The 6,117-nt window shown below is 40.9% G+C and overlaps 1 long non-coding RNA gene across 1 annotated transcript; it reads left to right on the top strand.

Annotated features, from left to right (window-relative positions):
• The first annotated feature begins 3,824 nt into the window (after positions 1-3,824).
• On the top strand, positions 3,825-5,639 carry LOC141774336 (uncharacterized). The gene is made up of 3 exons (XR_012595304.1): positions 3,825-3,999; positions 4,097-4,235; positions 4,617-5,639. It is a non-coding gene; the product is annotated as an uncharacterized LOC141774336 (long non-coding RNA).
• Positions 5,640-6,117: the final 478 nt, after the last annotated feature.

The raw sequence follows: 6,117 nt of genomic DNA, 5'->3' as shown, positions 1-6,117 counted from the left end.
TTACAATGTGATTCTTTAAACCCAATCCATGTGTTTGGCTTGTACAGTGGTCGGTGTGCAGTTACGTATTTTAAGTCAGGCTGTTCTCATACACTGTTCGTAGCTATACCTATGAAAAGTAATGCACTGTAATTCGTATATATCCAGGGTTGGAAATCAACTTTTTTGTCCACCTGCCACTGGGGCTAGTGGTTTCCAAAATCTACCAGCCACCCACTCAAAAGGTTACCATTGTTTTGTTGGCTGGTGAGAGAAGCAAATATAGCAGGCATATATTTTACCAGCATTTGGCTGGTGGCTCGTGCTAATTTCCAACCCTGTATATATCCCACAAAATCAATTTGTATGTAATCCATGTAATTGTGAACCAGGAAATGAGTCAAAAAAATACCGGACTTTTGCCCAGAAGACCGGTGTTCATACCCTGTGTGAAACCAGAAGTCAACTTTGATTTATTTGTCACGTTATCTGTGTTATTTTAACCCAAACCACAATTTTTCCTAAATCTAACTGAGTAGTTGTGTTGCCTAAACCTGCCCAAGTTGATCTTTTCCAAAAAACAGTTTGTTTCCTTTGAAGACGAAGTTTGTTTTGAAAAGAAGGAAAAGCCTACATTCGTAGGAAAACGCATGACCTTTATGTCCCTCTGAACCAAAGTGACTACACGCCACATACACTGAAGTAGAAGTCAATATTAAGGAATATGATTTTCTGTGTACAGTAGAGATACAGTTTTTATTAACACCTCCTTAATCTAAAGTAAACCAGACATCCAAACCTAGACACACACACACACACACACACACTCACACACACACACACACACACACACACACACACACACACACACACACACCTGGGAATGACATCATTGTGTACAGAGGCCTGATAAGGTCATTAGTCAACAAAAGCGACGACCTGTTGCATAAGAAAGCCTAGCGGGACTGAGTGATTGTCTGAGACAACCACACATAGAGACACACACACACACACACACACACACACACACACACAAAGTGGGCTACAAGTAGTTAATGATTACAAGAGTAATGTGATAGGCTTTGCTATTGCTCCTGTCATATCAAGGATAGGTTGACTCCCGCCTGCTTCTCACAAACCGTCATTGTTTTCACTGGCATGCAACACTGGCCACAAACAAAGCCAGTGTGTGTGTGTGTGTGAGTGTGGGTGTAGGTGTGTTCATGCCAGTTTGTGAGTGTGATTATGAGTGGAGTTCATTGCCAGTTTACCAGTGTGTATAAGGTGTGGACTTGAGTGTAGCTGTGCATTTGAAAGGTGGCGGTGTGTTTATGTGAGTGGCTGAGAGGGAGATAGAGAGATTGCTCTCTCTTTCAAGTAAAGTTTTAAGACTTTGGTACAACTTGATATTTAGATGCCCTGCATTTAACGTCATTATCAAATAAGATTTGTGAGTAGAAGCTTGGAAAATTGTCAAAGTCTTCCTCGTGACTCCCATCACTAGACATGTCTGAAGTCTGGATCTGATATTGTACAAAGGATGAATCACATGACAGTTTCCCTGTCTGTTACTGTTTGTTCAGTGTCAATGTAACCTAATAAGTCACTAGTTTGGCGGGAACAGTGTTGCTTAAAGGAAAACTAGAGTTCAGTAAAACATTGCGTTTATTTTAATAGCTCTGGTCAAAGGTTTTATCAGTTTAGATAACAGTAAACATCAAAGTAATTGCTGAGATGCTGAGAGCACAGCGACATCACTAAAAATAGGTCCAATGGGACAAGAAACACAAGTCATAAGATGATTACATAATTGTAAACAAGCCGACAGTTTAGCCAGAGTTACTAACAATTGCTAACAAAAATAGTTGCTAATAAATCAGTCTGGACAATTTGGGGGGTTGTTTACAACCTGTCTGTTCATCTAACTGCTCTTGTTTTTGCGCTGTCTGACTTTTTTCTTTTTTACATATTTACCATCAAAATATACTTGAAGTACCAAAAGCTAAAAGTACTCATTATGCAGAATGGCCCATTTCTGAATCATACTGTATATTATAGTACTTTCATTATTGATGCATTAATGTCTAAGCATCACTAATGGCCTGCTGCCCCCGAGACCCGGCTCCGGATAAGCGGAAGAAAATGGATGGACGGATGGATGGATGGGAGGGAGAGTGACTTCATTCTCTGCTCAGGTAGACATTACTCCTCTTTATTACACGGCTTTGTTGAATACTCGATTCCGATTGGTCAATCACGGTATTCTACGGTCTGTTATTTCTTTAAAGCGGACTGTATAACTGTTGCTATGGGCGCAGTTCAGATTCCAGACTTTGGAGGACTGTTTTTGTTTAAAATTATTGATTACTTAAGTAAGTAGCTGTGTAATAAGCCGGATAATGTACAGCGAGCGGGTCATTGTTGTGAAATAAACCCCTTCAGGGGGGTTTATTTCACAACAATATCTTCCAAATAAAAAAATCAAATAGTTGTTTAATGCTATATCAATGCTCTGGACATTGTATAGAGAACCTTTAAGGCAAGGCAAGGCAAGGCAAGGCAGCTTTATTTGTATAGCACATTTCAACAACAGGGCAATTCAAAGTGCTTTACAGAAACATTCAAGGACATTGCGACAAAATGCAAAAGAACATTAAGAAATAATTAAAACAGTTATAAAAACATAAAAACATTAAAACATTAAAGATTAGAAAATAAAAACAAGGTAAAAATAAAAGCTAGGATAGAAGCTAAAATTGCATAAAACTCAAAAGAGTAAAAGTTATAGTGCAGTGTCAGAATAAAAGGCACCCGCAAACAGGAAAGTTTTAAGCTTTGTTTTAAAAGAAGTGAGAGTTGGAGCGGTCCTGCAGGTTTCTGGGAGCTTGTTCCAGATATTTGGTGCATAAAAACTGAATGCTGCTTCTGCATGTTTAGTTCTGACTCTGCGGACACTAAGCAGACCTGATCCAGATGACCTGAGAGGTCTGGATGGTTCATAACACAGCAGAAGATCAGAAATGTATTTTGGCCCTAAACCATTTAGTGCTTTGTAAACCAGCAGCAGTATTTTGAAATCAATTCTCTGAGAGACAGGCAGCCAGTGTAGAGACTTCAGAACTGGACTGATGTGATCCACTTTCTAGGTCTTAGTGAGGACTCTAGCAGCAGCGTTCTGAATCAGCTGCAGCTGTCTGATCGATTTTTTAGGAAGACCGGTAAAGACGCCGTTACAGTAGTCAAGTCGGCTGAAGATAAATGCATGGACTAGTTTTTCCAAATCCTGCTGAGACATCAGTCCTCTAATTCTTCTTATATTCTTCAGGTGATAGAAGGCTGTCTTTGTAATTGTCTTAATATGGCTGTTAAAGCTCAGGTCTGAGTCCATGACTACACCAAGGTTTCTGGCTTGGTCTGAGCTTTTTAACATCACAGATTGTAGGTGAGCACTAACCTTTAATCTTTCTTTTTTGGCTCCAAAAACTACGACCTCAGTTTTGTCTTTGTTCAGCTGAAGAAAATTCTGGCACATCCAATTATTGACTTGTTCAATGCACTCACTCAGTGCTTGTATTGGACTGTAGTCTCCTGGTGATAGAGTTATGTAAATTTGTGTGTCGTCTGCATAGTTATGGTAATTTATTTTGTTGTTCTCAAAAATCTGACCCAGTGGGAGCATGTAGATGTTAAACAAAAGAGGCCCCAAGATGGAGCCTTGGGGAACTCCGCATGTGATTTTGTTCAGCTCAGATTTGCAATTACCTATAGACACAAAGAAGTCCCTGTCTTTTAGGTAGGATTTAAACCAGCTGAGTGCTATGCCAGAAATACCCACCCAGTTTAAGAAATGTACTTAGTTACATTCCACCACTGGCCATGGCCAGAACTTTTAACAACTCACTTCGGTTAAGGTATGATTTGTTCCACATCTCTCCACCCAGTTGAGCCTATGACCCGACATCTTTGACAACTTGTGGACAACAAAAACACCCAAAACACCACTTTGAGAGCCAAGTGCAGGTAAATGAGATGACTGACGGTGTTAAGATAATAGGGTTTCTTTTTCATTCCTGTTATCAGGCCGACTTAATAACCACAGTGTTCTCTCACCTAATAGGAACATACCTGTAGCTGCTCATATTTCATCCCTGTGACAATATCCAAGGTCTCTACTTAGCCCAGACCTGGAATCTACAAGATAAAACATGGAGCAGACAGCAGTGTTTTAAGAGGAACTATTGAGATACACAGAATGGGTGTGGATCACTAGGTACATGTATCAACTTGCGGTTGGCAGTGTTTGATTTGTATTATTCAGTTTAATCACATACAGTGCTTTTGTCTGTCACAGGGTAGACATGTCACACATAAATCAGTCAGAACCCGTGATCTGTATCCACACGTCAAGACTGCCTTTCTGAATAACATTCAACAAGGAATCGCAGACAATAACAAGTTCCTTAAAAAACACACTAAAGAAAGCAACCTGAGTTGAAGCTTTAATGTTAGTTTTGACTCACAGCGTGGGCCTAAAGGTTTAATTAAAGGGGCAGAGCCTCCGTTTGTTTAATGCCCAAGGAAACGGGTGTACTGCAGTGACTCAGTTGACTGACAAGCAGCCATTTCTGTCATTCCAGGCATAGCAGAGACAGCCGAGCTCTGAGCCGGTGGTGTTTTTCCAAGCTGCAGAAATGAAAACGAGATGGAGAGAGGTGTAACAGTGGGATCGAGGGAGGACAGGTGCTGCTAGTCATGTAATTATAAATCTATAAACAGTACCAGCGCAATTATAAGCTGAGTAATCATTATACAAGTTGCTGCTGATGCCAAGAATGACATTTTAATGTGAGAGCTGCCAGTGTGATGACATTAGGTTACCAAACACAGTCCATGGTCTGGGAACAAAGATTTGCTGCTGTTAATGGCAACTTATTTTATTGGACCAGCGAATCCATGGATACAGACCTACCTTATTATTTAACATGAACTTTACGAGCTCGTCCAGCAGGAAATTAAGCAAAAGAAATACAGCAATACAGTACACCATGGTCCCATTTTCTCAGCAGGCATTTTGGTATGTCACAGCAGAAAACCACAGGTGTAATTAATAACTTAGCTGGCTGGCAAGGCTTACAGGGACATTCAATAAAAATGGAACCATTATTATTGTTATTATTATAATTATTTGCACCTGTGCTTTTCAGCTTAAGCAACACCAGAAGCACACATGTAGCACTAGCGCCTTGTAAAAAAACATCAAAATAAAATGTTAGTATGCTAATCACTACTCTAGGCTAGGACCAGCCATATCATTTTAGCTAATGTGCTAGTTTACATATATGTAGTATATAATGTAAATAGTATATAAACATAAATTGAATTAGATCGACACCATTGTCACTGATACCCGACCCAGCTATTTAAGTCAGTATCAACCCGATATCCGATCCAGTATCGGTGCATCCTAAGGAGCAGTGGGCTGCATGGGAGCAACTTGGGGTTCAGTGTCTCGCTCAAGGACACTTCAACACGCAGACAGTAGGAGCCGGGGATCGAACCGCAAACCTTGCGGCTAAAGGACGACCCCCTCAACCCACTGAGCTACAGCCGCCCCCAGTATAGTATATCACACCAGCCACAGCCAAATCCAGGGCCGTAAAGTCAGGGGGACCAATGGCCCCTTCCCCACTTCCTACACCCCTACTTAAGGCGCCCTTGTTCGGACCACACACATCTTCAAACTCTGCCTTCATTTTGCTCTCACCTACACACCTGTAATGGTTCGTGACGGCATCATGCACTGTTGTGAATTGTGATGCTATCGTGGTGACAAAATCTGTCCACAGACAGTCATGTAAACACCTGAAAACCCTTTCTGTGGTAGTTCCCGCTACAGTAAGTGTCTCCAGGACCATATTTTTCCACGATGACACAAACACAGACTGACAAGGTGAAAACAATACCAGCATATAAACGACACATAATACTACTATAGAAACACCGTTCATGGTCCAAAAGACCTACCTGTCTAAGACGATTTTTATGCTAATCTTTTTTCCAAAGGTTTCCACTAGCATTGTGCTAACTAGTGGAGCGTGCAGTAGGCGTCTCACCGAAGGTTTGTGTAAAAGCCCCGAC

The sequence above is a fragment of the Sebastes fasciatus genome, chromosome 9 (genome assembly GCF_043250625.1).
Source record: "Sebastes fasciatus isolate fSebFas1 chromosome 9, fSebFas1.pri, whole genome shotgun sequence".
In the NCBI taxonomy this organism is placed as follows: Eukaryota; Metazoa; Chordata; class Actinopteri; order Perciformes; family Sebastidae; genus Sebastes; species Sebastes fasciatus.
The sequence above is the reverse complement of the archived record's forward strand: the minus strand, read 5'-3'. Positions and strand labels throughout refer to the sequence as shown.